Below are 17180 nucleotides of genomic sequence, written 5' to 3' on the forward strand. Positions count from 1 at the left end.
GTCAAATAACATAAGGATAATAAAGTATATGTCAACATTAGCAACACAGAAGTCATTGGTGGTGAAATGCAGGGGGAGTGATAGAAACAGAATCCAGACATGAGTGGGGAGATGAGAAGTTGGAGACAGCAGTTAGAGACAACTCTTTGAAGAACCTTAATTACAGGGAGTGGAGAAATAAGGTGAGGAAGTAGCTGGAGAAGGATATGAGGTCAAAGGAAAGTCTTTTGTCTTCAATATGGGAGCTACTTGGCCATGTCTGAATCTGAAGGGAGGGGTCCTATAGAAAGAAAAAGATCGAAATTATTGGGAAAAAGAGAGTTAACCTGTTGTGTGAGGTGCATGAGAAGCCATGCCCCCATGATGAGCCCTCAAAACTCACAATTCTTGATCCAAAACCTGCACAGAATTTTGGTCTTTGCCAACCCCTTACTGTGAATTAGCTGAACCTTGTTCCTCTCATTTCTGTTAGATTGGTCCCTTTAACATCCAACATACTCTCTACAGGAATGGTAGACTCTAAGTTCCAATATTACTCCAACTTCATTGGGGCAGCCACCCATAACTCAAACCAGAGCCCTTGGCTCCATCACCAGTCTTCCCTTTCTCTGATCACTGACATCCAGATTGCACCAAGTCCTATAAATTTGCTCTCTTGATCAGCACTGGAGTTTTGATCTGCTCCATTTCTGAGCTAGGCTCATTCGCCCCTCCTTAGTTACAAACTAGTCAAGGGGATGTAAAGTACAACATAGAGACTAGAGTCAATAATATTGTAACAACTGTGTACAGTGCCAGGTGGGTACTTGAAATATTGGGGTATCACTATATAGAGTAAGTATATGATTGTCTACTACTATGCTATGCACATGAAACTAATATAAAATGATATTGAATATAACTGTAATTGAAAAATAATTTTTAATTGCTCTTTTAAATATAGCCCATGTTTATTGGCCTTTGCTCATATCTCCTCTTGCAGGATCTTTTTCTCTCTGTAGTCTTTGTCCTCCCACCCCAGTGATTCCCAGGAAGCTCCAAAGATCATTTCATATGGGCTCAAGGGCAACTCCTGCTGCTACCACATGTTGCTCACCCTTTTACTCCTTTCTTAGTTTAGCCCTCCTCTGTGATAGGTGCTGCTAGACAAAATGACCACCCACTGCTTCCATCACCACACATCTCCTGACATTCACCACCACTTCCAGCTATGATATTAATGGTGGGTACTCCTTTGGCTGGCCTAGAGGTTCCACCATAGTGGTAGTACTCTGGAATCCTATAGTTCCCCAGTGGCACTGTATCCTGTGCACAAGTAGAGGGAATGTCTTCCTCCCCATCTGTAATGTTACACTTGGCCACTGTACATTAAACCAGTTAACACATAGTTCTTGAGTGTGTATTATGTGAACCAAAACAAGGTCTCCCTGTACCTCAGACTTTCCTGGAGGATTTCATTGAAACAAGTCCTTCATGTCCCACTTTCAGCCCTCTTCTCAGAGCTCAGTTGTCAGTATGCAGAAACTGTGCTGAGAGTAAGCCTCCAAGACAAACACAAGACTATCTTCCTAATTCCTTTCCTCTTTGGTGCACATGTACTGCTTCCATTCCCCCACCAAATCCCTCATGCAAAGTGACTTCAGGAGGCCCATTTCACCAGTCTGCCAAACAAGCTCAGGACCTCTGAAACCTCCAAGTGGGAGAAATGAGCCCTTGAAAACAAAGTTCCAGCCACAGGATACAGTTTCTGAAATACAGGGATGGGCAAAAGTAGGCTTACAGTTCATATGGAAATTAATACAATAATAAACAATAATACAAGAATCAACTCTGCTTTATGTACTCATAATAGTAAAGCTACTTTTGCCCACCCCTGTATTTAATACACATTTACGACTTCTGTTTTTGTATATGCTTTTCTCACCATTAGAATGTCCTTCCCTCTTCCTTGCCTTACAAACTCCTGTTTATCCTTCAAAACCCAGTCAAAATATCTCCTCCTCTGTGGAGCCTTGCTGCTCCTCTCCTAGTTTGCCACCATTTTACCTTTCTCTCTATGTACTGTATCCTCCCACCATGCCAACTCCATCCTCCTGGAACTTACCATGTCCTTAGTACTACTGTGCCTTTGCACACAGCTCCCTTTCCCTGGAATATTCATCCCCTGATATCTCTACTTAATGAACACCTACTCGTCTTTGAAATCTAAGATCTCACCTACCTCTTTACAGCACAGTTAGGTTTTTCCCCTCATGCCTGTGCTCCTAGGAAATAATAGACATTTACCCTGTGCTAGTCACTGTAGTAATAAATAGACATGCATGTTTTCTCAGTTAATCCTCACTACAGCCCTGTATGATAGGTCCGATTATTGAACCTGTTTTAGAGATGAGGACCTTGAGAGCATTCACCTTTACTTGCCATTATATGTAAAAGTATGAAGTAAGACACAGTCTCTCCAATTAGACTGGAGGGCTCCAAGAGGACAGGGACCCAGTACCCAGCACTTCCAGAAATTCAATAAATATTTGCCAATTGTATAGTCAATCTGATAAGATTCTATTCCCGGTGTGGAAGAAAGCAGTACAGAGAGTACTTAAATACCCAGGGCCAGGCAGTCCTTCAGGACATTTTCTCTTTGCTTCACTCTAAGGAAAACTAATAAAATCCAGATTAACAAATCCAAGTGAAAAAGTGTTTCTTTTCATTTAAAAATAATTTTCCATATGATATCTTTTAAAATAAATAATAAATATTGGATTGTTTTTTAGTACTTCAATCAAGAAGTCCCTGTATTTGTGGCATAAGCCTCACAACTGTGAAGGATTCTTGCTAAGACTTCAATATTGTGCATGATAAATTGTATCTATATTTCTGCATATATCGTCTACATTGTAATAAAATATTTAGAATAGTTATAGCACATATTACAATACTTTTTACCTATCTCTGTGTGTAAAGAATTAGACTCCAACATGGTGTGTATGACACCTTCACAAAATGGACAATACAAGAGACTTGAGGCCTGGATTCAAGGTAATGTAGATTAGAGGAGTTATGAATTGCTTCCAAGTATAAGCAGTCCCAATCCAGGAATGAAGTATTGACCAAATAGTTAGGCTCCAGCATGTATTTTCTTATAGAAACATCATTCTGTTTGATGCTCAGATTCCCAGACCTGTCTCTAGAACCCTGCCTCTAGAGGCCTACCACGCAAGCCTCTAGAACCCTGAACAGAGACAAGTTATATATAGTGCTAATCAGTACCTGCTTAAGCTCAGACCTGGGGATCAGGGCAGGGTGTGAGGAGACAGGAGTAAGTAGGGAGTTTCCTCTTACTTTTCTGGATGGGATGGGTAAGAGGGGATAAGGAGCAGGCTCTAGCCAAAATGTCAAAGAACACAGTTTGAACTTGACAGTTGCCTCTATTTCATCGCTGCACTGTCTTGGTCCCCAGAATTATCATTCCACCTTTTACATCCAGCTATCCCAGACACCAGTCCTGCCTTGCTTCATAAAGAACCTCAGGCTCTGCCATTAATGACCTCAACAATCAGAAACTGAATTCCTTCAGGGAATTTGTCCAGGGCTTAGAAGGAAGCAAGATTGGTAAAGCAAATGAGAGTTGCTCAACGCTCAGATATCTTTTCACATTTAAAGATTTTGTTAATCATTATTACCTTCAAAATGAGTTCCCTGGTTACAAAATTACAGGCAGAGGGCTAGAGTGAGTGAAAAGCTTATGGGAATGGAGACAGTAGGAAGGAATTGTGTAAGTATGTTGAGGGTATGGGTGGAGTTTGATATTTGTGGGGATGGGGGAAGTAGACCAGCACCAAGTAGGCAAGCTGCAACTACCTGTCCTCCCTGAGTATCTGCAGTCCATACCTCCACAACTTATAAACAGCCAATGCTAATATGACTCCTGCTTTTCCAGTTTCCTCCTTCTTTTACTTCTGAACTTGGTATGTCTCTAAAATGCCCAGGTTTGGGGGTTTTTTTAGTCGATTTAGCAGCTCCCATGACAGCAGAGGCCCTGGTGCAAAGGGGGGCTACTTGTCTACTAGTGTTGTTTGGAGTTGTCTGTGCAGCTATCTGGGCTGTCTGGGCTATCTGGGCTGTCCATGCTGTTCTTGTGCACTCACTTGGCCTTGGCCATGTGCCAGCCCTCAGAGGGGGCACTCAGTAACAAATTCAGAAACTCAGGAATGTATCTGCATAGAGAGATGGCTTCATGAGGAGGTAACGATAGAGAAAAGAAACACTGAAGAAAGCCTTAAGCTATGCTGCAATCATCATCAAAATTGATGATAAGTTTGTAGTCAGACCTAGTGAGAAGTCCATGACCATCAGGAAACCAGGAGAAGAAAAGGAGTTAATAGTTATAAACAATTCATATTTCTGCCTCTTTCTCTCTGTTTCCTACATCTCTTTATCTCAGTTTCTTTATCTCTAAAGTAAGGATAAGTAGAGTCCCTACATCACAGGGCCCCAGTAAAACTTTGATGAGATAAGGTAAAGTGGTTATGATAGTAACTGGCACATAACAAATATGCAGTTAAATTCCATTTTTTTAATTAGGTGAACCATTTGTTCTTGAACTTTAGAAATTCAAGGAATTTTAGGAATAAAAGGAAGGCAGTTGATGCTTGGGTTATTTCAGGCACAAAATGGAACTTGAGTCTGGTTTTGAAGGAAGTGCCAACCTGAAATATCTAAAAAGGAGAGGACTTTCAGGGTCCTGGTATAGAAAAGAATAGGGGACATCCCCACAGGACTTCAGCCAGGACTTAGCAAAAGCAAGATTTTCATGTCAAGGGAAGGAGAAATAAATCTACTCAATAGAAAATGGGTGTTGTGGCTGCTGTATTTAGTTTTGAAATGTAATCACATTGCTAAAAGGTAGGAAAGCCCAGTTGAACACATTTTTGTTCTAGAAAACAATCAGTATTGTTGTTTACCATAATTTTAATAAAAGCCTACAGTATGACGAGTGCCAGGGCTATTTCCAATGTTCATTTACTTTTAGCCTGTAGTAACAGGAAGGTTTCCATTCATTCATTCATTAATTTATGGAATGCCTACGCACGACCACATACTATGTATGCTTGGTTCTGGAGTTCCAGTGGTAAACAAGATAGACTTTGTATCTGCCTACACAGACATAATAGTCTAGCAGGGTATATAGACACTGAACAAAGTAATTTCAACTGTGATAGGTTGTATCAAAGGGGAAGTCCAAGGTGTTATCAGAATATATGCCATAAGAATTTGTGCTCATCATGAAAGTAGAAGGAAGATTAACCTGAAAAAATGATATAGAAGATGAGGCTTAAAGAAGACTTAAGTTAGAGTTCCATACATATTTTGTTTGGAAACAGAGCTTCAGCCCTGGCTGATGTGGCTCAGTTAGTTGGAGTGTCATCCCTTACACCAAAATGTTGCGGGTTGATTCCCAATCAGGGCACATACCTAGGTTGCAGGTTTGGTCCCTGGTCGGGGTGTGTATAGGAGGCAGCCAATCAATGTTTCTCTCTCACATTAATGTTACTCTGTCTCTCTCTTTCTCCCTTCCCCTCTCTCTAAAATCAATAAACATTAAAAAAATAGAGTTTCAATGCTTTAAAAGAGTTTGAACAAGTGTTGGCCTAAAACATTGATTCTGCAGGTGACTCCTGTTACAATGTAGGTGCTCCTGGTAGGGAAAGCTGGGTACCCACTCTAAGTCCTCCCATATATCAAAATTCTACCAAGGAAAGTAGACAGCAGAACACTAAGGCTATGGAATACACAACAGGGAAATTTTGATGAAGAAATATGAATCTGAAATATTTTCTGAAAGGTTAGCCCCAAGTATGACTCTCCAAAGGGGATGAAGGAACCACTTACTTGCTGGAGTGTGAGTAGTGGCATACCAAAATATATTTTATCACTGACATTGTTTAGAAATTCCATAACATAATGATGATAAATATCTGACCAAATTTTAGTCAGTTCTATTATAGTTTTTAAACTCTCTGCAGATTCTGCACCTATTTATTAACTACACCCAGTATATCACTCCCACCTTCTACCCAACTCCCATCCATACCCCACTCCACAACATGTCACTAGGTGTCAATCAGATAGAAGTTAGAGAAAGGCACAAAAGTTTTAAGCCAAATTCAGTGTTCTGGAATACCTATTGAGATGTGGCCTCTTCTCAAACAATTGAAGTCATTGTACATTTGTCTTACTAATGCCAGGGAAAGTAGCCACTTATGGCCCTGAGGTCCTGTCAGACAGAGAAAATTGAGACAATCAGCTGGTTGTCAGGCAACCTGATACCCCCTTCTGCAGGTACAGGCTAATTTTTTCCTCAAATATCTATTTTGCTTTGGCTAGTGGAGACCCAGTCTGAGATAATTACTCTTCTGGATCTGAAACAAAGACACAATCATATGGGGGTGGGATTGGAAAGAATCAGTTATTAACCGCAAGCCTCAGTCAGTGGGATGCCTGGAGCAAAAGAACAGGCTTGAGAAGTTCTGATGCAATGCAATAAATGGGGAAGGAAGAGCGTGTTTGGTTGAAAGGAAAAGGTCATTGTGCATTTGAAGTCAGGACCAGGACCTGTGGGATGCCCTGAGGAAAGCCCTGAAGTTTTGGAGACTGAGGACAAGCTCAAAGAATACTGACACATTCTGGCAACTGTGGAGAGTGAACCCCTCCAGAAAATCAAGACAATTAAAACTGATTGAATAGCTTTGGATAGAAAGTGGGACTCTGGGTTTGACGGAATGAGGAAGACTTGCAAGCAAATGTAGGAGAAGAAGGTTCTGGGAAAGAATGAAGCAAAGGAAGAAGTTCAAAAAGAAAGGATGCCTAAAGTAGTATGCTGAAGTTTTGGGGTAGAGATGACTATATCTTTGCCCTCTTAACAAAAAAGTAGGCAAATTTGGTCTTGGTCACATATTTGGCAGCTCTTCTACATTTTAGTCTCCACCCCTGGTTGTCATCACCCTCTTATTTCCCCTTGAGTGTCTTCCAACAGTGGAAGAAGCTGGAGAACATTTGGGGTTTGGCTCTTTGAAGTGGTACCAACCAAACAACAATGCACCAAAGTTTTATTTGATCCATTGGTGGTTCCTCAATTTTCTTGAGTCTACATGACTTCTTTTGTAAATCAAAATTTTATCTGATTATCCCATGATAGTAGTTGTATTTTTCATATCTGCTGATTGAGAAAATATATAATGAAGAAAGTTTTTAAGAATTCAGCACATGCTTAGAAGACTCTGTGTTTTATTAATCACAACAGCAGCCATCAATGTTTTAGAAATAGTAGTAAATATGTGTAAGATGTATTTATTCAAAATAAAGACACTACCTCATTCACAGGCAGATTTACAGGTCTCTCACAACAACTTCCTGGTTAACCTGAGGACTGTGAACTCAAATTAAGAACCACTGTCTTTATTACATGAAATGATTGAAAAAGGACATTTAATCTCTTTGAAAGTTTCACACTAAACATAGTTTTGTGCCAGAAAGGTAGGGTGGAACCTCATCCATATACCTAACAAATGTAATTTCCATAGGCCATCTGGACAGGGCTAGTTAATAGCTGACAAAAGAAAATGAAAAAAAAATGCTCATGTTTCAGGAGCCATACTAAATCCTCATTTGAATGACTTCTACAAAGACCATCACTGGAGGAAGCTGGTGGAATGAACACTCAGGTTTTATGCTTGGGTTCAGAGGTGGCCAAACAATAGGCCATTAATCATAGTTTGACTACTGTTACAAATACAAAAGAATACATTTCCCCAAATACGGCTAATGCAGGGGAGCTGCACAACTCTGAATATACTACATACTATTAAACAGTGCACTGTAAAGGATGAATTTTATGGTATGTGAATTATGTCTTAATAAAAGTAGTATTTTAAAAAATAGAAAAAAGTAGGAGGGATCACATTACCCAATATCAAACTATACTACAAGGCCACTGTAATCAAAACACTCTGGTACTGGCATTAGAACAGACAAATAGATCAATAGAACAGAATAGAGAGCCCAGAAATAAACTCAAGTATCTATGGTCAATTAATATTTGACAAAGGGGATATGAGCATACAATGGGGTAAAAATGGCCTATTCAATACATGGTGTGGGAGAACTGGACCAGTACATGCAAAAAAAATGAAACTAGACCACCAACTTACCCCACACACCAGAATAAACTCAAAATAGATAAAAGACTTAAATATAAGTTGTGACACCATAAAAGTCTCAGAGGAAAACACAGTAAAATTTCAGATATCCCATGCAGCAAAATTTTTGCCAATATATATCCAAGGGTAAGGGAAATGAAGGAAAAAGTAAACAAATGAAACTAAATCAAATTAAAAAGCTTCTGTATGGCTAAAGAGAACATCAGCAAAAAGAAAAGGGGAACCAACCATATGGGAGAACATATTTTCCAATGAAACGTTGGACAAAGGTTTGATTTCCTATATATATAAGGAACACATGTGACTCAACACCAGGAAGACAATGCAATTAAAAAATGTGCAAAGGAGCAGCATGGGAGGACCCAATAACCCTGAGCCCAGGAGGGACACTGCCCCACCTGTGGTGTCTAAGCGGGCCTGCTGAGTGAAAACTGACTAGATTAACACCTGAAGGAGATAGCCAAAGACAGTAGAATCCTGGAAGTCTCAAAAAGACTGCCTAAGGTCAGACAGGAATGACATCTGACATCATCAGAGGCAGAGCCAGAAAGTAAAAACAGCGGTATCCTACTATAGAAGTTCACACCACAAAGTCAGGAAATCAAGACAGATGAACTTAAGAAGCAGAAGCAAAAAAGAAGAGTATCACAAATAATGGAAAGACAAAGAAACACCCTCCCCTCAAAGGGAAAGGAGGAATCCCCACAAAGAGAGCTAAATGAAATAGAGGCAAGTAAACTATTAGATATTGAGTTCAAAACAACAGTTATAAGGAAGCTCAATGAGCTCGGTGAACTCAGAGAGAATTACAGAAAAAATACACAGAAACTACGAGGAACTTACTGCAAACTATATCAGCATGAAAAAGGACATAGAAACTTTCAATAAGAGACAAGAAGAAATGAAGAATACAATTTCGGAACTGAAGAACACAGTAGAAGGAATCAAAAGCAGGCTAGATGAAGCCAAGGATCGAATCAGTGAGTTGGAGGACAAGGTAGAAAAAAGCTCCCAGAAAGAGCAAGAAAATGAAAAAAAAAAAAAAAAAAACTCAAAAAGAATGAAGAGGTGTTGAGGGAAATGCAGGACAACCTGAAACGTAATAATATCCATAAAACAGGGATACAAGAAGGAGAAGAGGATGAGGAAGGGATAGAGAACCTGTTTGAAAAGGTAATAATGGAAAACTTCCCCAATTGGAGAAGAGAAAAAGTCACACAAGTCCAGGAAGCACAGAGGGTCCCATTCAAGAGGAACCCAATGAGGCCCACTCCAAGATACATCATCATTAAAATGGCATATAGCAAAGACAAACAGAATCCTAAAGCAAGCAAGGGAGAAAGAGGTAGTAACATGCAAGGGAGCCCCAGTACAGCTGGCAGCTGACTTCTCCACAGAAACACCGCAAGCCAGAAGGGAATGGCAAGAAATATTTCAAGTCATGGAAAGTAAAGGCCTGCAACCAAGACCGCTCTAACCAGCAAAGCTCTCAATTAGAATGGAAGGCTAAATGAGGAGTTTCCCAGGCAAAAGAAGGCTAAAAGAATATACCTCCACCAAACCATCATTGCAAAATATGCTAAGGGCACTGCTTCAGGAAGATGGAGAAAAGGAGTCTGTAAATACCCAGTTCCTTTTACAGTCACCAATACTTGATATTACCAGTATTTTTAATATTTATTAATCTGATCGTGACAATGATGTGTTATTTTAATTGTTTCTTTATTATTTGTTGAAACTAAACTTATTCTTGAATATTTCTTGCCTATTTCTATTATTTTAAAAAAGCTTCAAATGACTTTTTGGTATTCTTTATCCATGTTTTGATTAAATGTTTGTAGACTTTTTCCCTAAAAAAATAAATGAAAAAAACCCTAAAAACGCTTTTTCAGTTGTGTTGCAAATACTTTCCTATTCTATTACTTTTTCTTTAACTTTTTTATATGTAAATTACTGTACAGTCTTAAATGTTTAATGTAACCATATTGTCAATATTTTACATTATAACTTCTGGGTTTGAATATTTTACTTGAAGGTAAGAAAAATATTTGTTTGTATTTTCTCCTAAAATGCCTTAGATTTTCCATAATGATTTTTAGCTCACTTGAATATTTTTTAATTTTTTAAATTTTTCAAAGACATTTGTCTCCCTTTACCACCACCACTTTCCCGTACCCTACCACTGCCATCTCCCCCACTCAATCCTTCCCCACCTTGTCTTCATCCATGTGTCCTTCACACCTGTTCCTTGATCTGACTTTTCCCCTTCCCCTCCCCGCTACCCCCTCCCTTCCTCCCTCCCTTCCCCATTAGTTTCTTCTTTCTTTCAATGTTGCTGGTCATATTTCCCTGGCCTGTTTGCTTTGCTGATTAGGTTCCACTTATGGGTGAGATCATATGGTATTTGTCTTTCACTGCCTGTCTTATTTCACTTAGCATAATGTCACCTGAATATTTTTTGTATAATATGTGAAATAGGGCTCCATATTTGTTTTATTTAAAGTAATAGTGGACTGTGCACCTTATGTGTTGAATAAGCTTTATTTTCTCCATTGATTTGAAATATCAATGTAATCATTTATTACATTGTTAGACAGATATACACATTTGTTTTTTTTAAATTTATAAATGATGTTTATTCTATTGCAGTTGTCTCAGTTTTTACCCCTTCACCCCCTCCACCCACCCCACCCCCAACCCCTACTCCCACAGTCATTTCCCACTCTGTTGTCCATGTCCATGGGTCATTCATACATGTTCTTTGTCTAGTCCCTTCCCCTTCTTTCCACAACTGTCCTCTTTCCCCATCCCCTCTGGTCACTCTCAGTTTGCTCCATGTCTCCGTTCCTGTGGTTTATTTTGTTCATTAGTTTATTTCGTTGAATAGAGCCCACTTATAGGTGAGATCATATGGTATTTGTCTTTCATCAACTGGCTTATTTCACTTAGCTTAATATTCTCCAGTTCCATCCATGTTGTCACAAAAGATAGGAGTTCCATCTCTCTTTATTTATTTCTTAAATGCAGGTTGACTTTATTTTTTTTAATGCCAAATTTAATTATAAAATATTTAAAAAATTTAAAACCATTATAAAGTCTCAGCAATTAAACCAATATTACACCTGCACAGAAATAATCACTTAGATCAATGAAATATAATGAGCATTCTGGAAACAAATGTATATATCTGTCTGACAATATAATATATGATTAAGTTGATATTTCAAATCAATGGGTAAGATAAGCTTTATTCAACAAATAAGGTGCATGGACAACTATTACATGAAATAAAACAAATATAGAACCCCATTTCACACATTATTCGAGAAATATTCAGGTGAGTTAAAAATCAATATGTAGAACCTAAGGAGTTTTAGAAGAAAATAGAACTAATATTTCTCATGACCTGAAGTAAAAATTTCAAACTCAAAAGCTATAAAGTAAATATTGACAATATGACTATATTAAACATTTAACTACATAGTAATATACATATTTAAAAAAAAGACAAGGAATAGAATAGAAAAGTATTTGCAACACATCTAAAACATGGGTGATAGGTTGTTTTTTTGTTTGTTTGTTTTTAGGGAAAGTTCTACAAACCTTTAATCAATAAATGGATAAAGAATACCAAAAAATCATTTAAAACTATTTTTTAAAAAATAATAGAAATAGGCAAGAAATATACTAAAACTGGTTTAGCATCAACAAATAGTAAAGGAACAATGAAAATAACATCATTGTCAAATTCGGATTAGTGAGTATTAAAAATATTGGTAATATTAAGTATTAGTAACTCAGAAAGAAACTGGGTATTTGTAGAAACATTTTCTGCATCTTAAAGCAGTCCCTTTGGCGTATTTTACAGTGCTGGTTTGGTGGAGGTATATTCTTTTAGCCTTCTTTTGCCTGGGAAACTCCTCATTTAGCCTTCCATTCTAATTGAGAGCCTTGCTGAGTAGAGCAGTCTTGGTTGCAGGCCTTTACTTTCCATGACTGGGAATATTTCTTGCCATTCCTTCTGGCTTGCAGTGTTTCTGTGGAGAAGTCAGCTGCCAGCTGTACTGGGGCTCCCTTGCATGTTACTACCTCTTTCTCCCTTGCTTGCTTTAAGATTCTCTGTTTGTTTTTGCTATATGCCATTTTAATGATGATGTGTCTTGGAATGGGCCTCATTGGGTTCCTCTTGAATGGGACCCTCTGTGCTTCCTGGACTTGTGTGACATTTCCTCTCTTCCAATTAGGGAAGTTTTCCATCATTACTTTTTCAAACAGGTTCTATCCCTTCCTCATCCTCTTCTCCTTCTTGTATCCCTATTATATGGATATTATTATGTTTCAGGTTGACCTGCATTTCCCTCAATACCTCTTCATTTTTTTGAGTCTTTTTTCACTTACTTGCTCTTTCTGGGAGCTTTTTTCTACCTTGTCCTCCAACTCACTGATTCGGTCCTTATCTTCGTCGAGCCTGCTTTTGATTCCTTCTACTGTGTTCTTCAGTTCCGAAATTGTATTCTTCATTTCTTCTTGTCTCTTATTGAAAGTTTCTATGTCCTTTTTCATGCTGGTATAGTTTGTAGTAAGTTCCTCGTAGTTTCCCTGTAGTTTCTTGTAATTCTCTCTGAGTTCACCGAGCTCATTGAGCTTCTTTAGAACTGTTGTTTGGACCTCAGTACCTGATACTTTACTTGCCTCTATTTCATTTAGTTCTCTTTCTGCGATTCCTCCATTCCCCTCAAGTGGGACATATTTCTTTGTCTTCCCATTATTTGTGAGATTCTTCGCTTTCAATTCTGCTTCTTAAGTTGTTCTCTCTTGATTTCTTGACTTTGTGATGTGAACTTCTATGGTTGAACCCCGCTGTTTTTACTTTCTGGATCTGCCTCTGATGATGTCAGATGTCGTCCCTGTCTGATCTTAGGCAGTCTGTTCAAGACTTCCAGTAATCTACTTTTTGTGGCTTTCTCCTTCAGCTGTTAATCTATTCACTCCGCACTCAGTAGGCCGCCTTATACAGCTCGGGGCGGGGCAGAGTCCCTCCTGGGGACGGGGTTATTGGGTTGTTTCTAGCTGCAGCCATATGGGTGAGGAGTCAGCACTGGGATCCCACCAGCTACTCTCTCCCTTCTCTCCACAAAGCCTCCGTCTCCAGTCTCTCTTCAAGTGTCTCCAGCCCTCTGTGTGTCCCCTTTAGCGAGGGATCTACTCTCTGTAGTTGCCACTCTGCACTCAGCAGGCAGCTTAGACAGCACAGGGCGGGGTGGAGTCCCACATGGGGTCAGGGATACTGGGTCTCCTGACACTGATGTCGCTCAGGGGGAGTGGTCTCTTCCTGACCATGATGGCTTCTCTTGCGCGGGGAATGAATCAGCACTGACATCCCTCCGGCTACACTCTCAGTTCACTCCTCACAGCCTCCTTCCCCAGTGTCTCCTCAAGTGTCTCTAGCCCACTCTCCCCCGCCTTTGCCAGAGACCAGGGTAAGTCACTGCAAATAGGAATTTATGCGTTGGCCCTTTAAACAGTTCTTTGCATCTCCAGCCGCCTGTCTCTGGCAGAGAGCAACTCTGCTGCTTTTTGCAGCTGGCTGTTTTCTGTGTACCTTTTGGGCTCCGGTGCTGTTGGCTAGAGATTCCCACTTTTGGTTTAGAGCCCGCTCTTCTAAGTGGGAACCAATTGGCTGTTTCAGTATCCTTCTGTTGCGGCGTCCCATGGGCGCCCTGCCTGCCTTCTCAAGTCTCTACCGCACTCCTTACCGATTAGATTCTGCTAATGCCAATTCTTCTGTCTCCGAAGTTAGAGGGCTCCTCTCTCACTATTGTTAAGTTGTTTGTTCCAGGTGATGTCTCCACAATTTAGTTGTAATTCCAGCTTGGTCCTGGGAGGAGATCAGTGTGGCTTCCACTCACTCCTCCTCCATCTTAATTCCTCTCTCCTGCATAGTTTTTAACATTCACTTCTTGTCCTTCAAGTTTGTGCATATTAAGTCACTAGATTTTATATTATAGTTAATTTCAAATCTCATATTTTGCTCCTCCTTAGATCTTCACTATTTTGATATTTCAAATCTCAAATTTTACCATTTCCCTCTCCTACTCCATTCTGCCTTCCTCCTCCCCTTTCTTTTTTTTTCATCTCAAATTTTGATTTTGTCCCCATCTTAGCCTGGTTTTATTTACTCACTTTTAGTATTCCTTTTCCCTATATCATCTCAAAATCACTTCCCTTTCCTCTAGACACCTCTTAAGCTTTTCTTTATTTATTTCTTCCCTCTTATTTCCATCACACCTATATTAATCTTAACTCATTTTTTGTTGATAGTGCTGTGGTGGATCTTTTTCTCCAATTTGGTTCCTATTTTTGTTACTTATTTAGTTATTTTTTCTTTTTCTATCTCTCTCTCACTTTACTTTTTAAAATTTCTTTTTTTGTCCTACTCCTTAGAAATTAGGACTGTTACATTACATGGCAAAGGAGAATTAAGATTACAGATGGAATCGATGCTGCTAACCAGCTGACCTTAAAATAGAGAGATTATCCTGAATTACCCATGTGGTTCAATATGATCTTAAATGTGGAAGAAGGAACAGAAGAGAAGACCAAAGTAAATGTAAAAAGGATACAACCATTGTAAGGTTTGAAAATGGAGAAAGGGAGCCACAAGCCAAGAAATGCAGGTGGCCTCTAGAAGTTAAATGAGCAAGGAAACAGATTTTCCACTACTGGACCTAGATACCCTGATAACAGCCCAGTAAGACTTATTTTGAACTTGTACCTTCCAGAACTGTAATATAATAAATTTATATTATTTTAAGTCATGCTATTTGTTTTTTTAATTAATTTATTTTTTCAAATACATTTGTCTCTGCCTATCCCCCACCACTTTCCCTTGCTCCCTCCCTCAACTCTTCCCCTTTGGTTTTGTCCATGAGTCCTTCCTATATGTTCCTTGACTTTCCCCTTCCCTTCACTTTCCCTGCCCCCGCTTCCCTCTTGTCTCTGTTGGTTTCTTTTCCTTTCAGTGTTGCTGGTCTTATTTTCCTTGCATCTTTGTATTGTTGGTTAGGTTCCACTTATAGGTGAGATAATATGGTATTTGTCTTTCGCCCCCTGGCTTATTTCGCTTAGAATAATGCTCTCAAGTTCCATTCATGCTGTTGCGAAGTGTAGTAGTTCTTTTTTTTTCTGCAGCGTAGTATTCCATTGTATAAATGTACCATAATTTTTTGATCCGATCATCTACTGATGGGCATTTAGGTTGCTTCCAACACTTGGCTATTGTAAAATTTCTGTTTTAACTTAATACTATACACTTCCCTTCTCTTGCTCCATTACACCTTCTTCATTCCCTTTTTTATTTATGATGCAAATTTTACTTTCTCTGTAACTTGTTTCTGATTCCCTACTCTTGTAATTGTTCCTCCCTCTGCCCTCTCAAAATCATATTTATTTCAGTCAGTCATCTCATATTCATTTCCTTTCTTATAATAGTCTTAATCTTTTTATACCTTTATTTATACTGGTTCATTTGCTGTTGACAGTGTAGTTGTGGGTTGGGGTTATTTTTGTATGTATGAGTTAGTTTCCTGGGCTGCCTGGTTTAGTTCTGGCGGCAACTGCACAACAGCATACAAGATGTGGAGGGTGGAGTGACTCTCAGTCAGTGAGCGAGAGGGAAGGGCCCACCAAAAATGACCCAAAAACAATCAAAACACAATTACAACCAAGAGCCAACATAAACGGCATAAAGAGCATACAAAGATCATCAAGATAAGGAGATCAAGGAGACTGCACCATGGAATTACACAGGTCTACTACCATAAGAGTTCACGCCATAAAAACAGAGAATGAAAGCAGATCAATCTAAGAAATAGAAACAAACAAGAAAAGTCTCCCATAAAAAGGGAAGACAAAAAACAACATCAATCCAAACAAAAGGGAGAATCCCCAGAAAAAGTGCTAAATGAAATAGAGGCAAGTAAATTATCAGATATTGATTTCAAAATAAGGGTTATAAAGAAGCTCAATGAGTTCAGTGAGAACTACAAAGAGCTACAGGGAAACTACAAGGAACTTACTGCTAAGTACATCAGCATGAAAAATGACATAGAAACTATCAAGAAGAGCCAGGAGGAAATGAAGAATACAATTTCAAAATTAAAGTATACAGTAGAAGGAATTAAAACAGGATTGAATCAACAAGCTGGAGAACAAGGTAGAAAAAAAAAATCCCAGACAGAGCAACAAATGAAAAAAACCGAAAAAAGAGTGAGGAGTGTTTAAGGGAGCTCCATGACAACATGAAAAATACTAATGTGAGTATCATAGGAACACCAGAAGAAGAAGATGAGCAAGGCATAGAAAACCTGTTTGAAAATGTAATGACAGAAAACTTCGATAACTTGATGAAAGAAAAAGTCATACAAGTTCAAGAAGCACAGAGGGCCCCATTCAAGATGAATCCAATGAGGCCCACTCTAAGACATGTCATAATAAGAATGGCAAAATTTAAAGACAAAGAAAGTATATTAAAGGCAGCAAGGGAGAAACAACTGGTAACATGCAAGGGAGCCCTGATAAAGCTATCAGCTGATTACTCAGCAGAAACGCTACAAGCCAGAAGAGAATGGCAAGAAATATCCCAAGTAAGGAAAAGCAAAGGCCTGCAACAAAGACTACTGTACTCAGCAAGGCTCTAATTTAAAATGGAAGGCAAAATAAAGAGCTTCCCAAACCAAAAAAAAAAAAAAAAGGCTAAAGAACACATCTCTACCAACCAGCACTGCAGAAGATGCTAAAGGGACTGCTTTAAGTGGATGAAGAAAAAGAAAGAGAGAGAGAGAGAGAGAGAGAGAGAGGAACACAAGAACAAAGGGGAAAATGGCAAAAAATAAATATCTATCAATAATAAATTTAAATGTAAATGGATTAAATGCTCCAATCAAAAGATATCAGGTAGCTGAA

Source organism: Pteronotus mesoamericanus, unplaced genomic scaffold, assembly GCF_021234165.1.
Source record: "Pteronotus mesoamericanus isolate MK-2021 breed Mesoamerican mustached bat unplaced genomic scaffold, CSHL_Meso_final contig_58, whole genome shotgun sequence".
NCBI classification, from domain to species: domain Eukaryota; kingdom Metazoa; phylum Chordata; class Mammalia; order Chiroptera; family Mormoopidae; genus Pteronotus; species Pteronotus mesoamericanus.